This window comes from Penaeus monodon, chromosome 34, assembly GCF_015228065.2.
Source record: "Penaeus monodon isolate SGIC_2016 chromosome 34, NSTDA_Pmon_1, whole genome shotgun sequence".
NCBI classification, from domain to species: Eukaryota; Metazoa; Arthropoda; class Malacostraca; order Decapoda; family Penaeidae; genus Penaeus; species Penaeus monodon.
Genome location: NC_051419.1, coordinates 28942592 through 28943128, shown reverse-complemented (window position 1 = coordinate 28943128; position 537 = coordinate 28942592).

The window sequence follows — 537 nt, the reverse complement described above, 5'->3', positions numbered from 1 at the left end:
TGCAAGTGGCCATTCCCCTGTGTTTGCGAGGCATAGTACCAGGGACCTTGCAGGAAGTTAGTGGTTTGGTGGCTGAATGGCTGGTGTTGACCAGCCGTTGACTTGTAAGGAAAGATGTGAAATGCGGGGAGTGTATGGCGTCAAGTGCTTCTGCATTGCTTGCACCAAGACAGCATTACTTTGACGCTGCTCTGCAGCAATGCATTGGAAGAGGCGTTCTTGCCTTTCCTCGTCTTTTCGTTCGACACTCAGACGTTAGATGTCCTCTATGATGGCAGTACTCACATTCTTTGATCCTACGGCAGTTGTTTACGGAGTGACCCTTGATTTTACCTGTGCTTGCAGTAAAAACTCTGCTGTTAGATATCTCCTGTCAATTATGAGAGATCGTCTAGGGGTTACGGAGCCTCTGTTTAAGTTGTTGTGAGTGAACCTGAACTTCGTTCGGCCGGGCCTGATCTGAGTTGATATAGACATAGACAACTGGTTGTTTCGATTGTCAAGCAGAGACAATGACAGCTGATGTGGCTGTTGCAG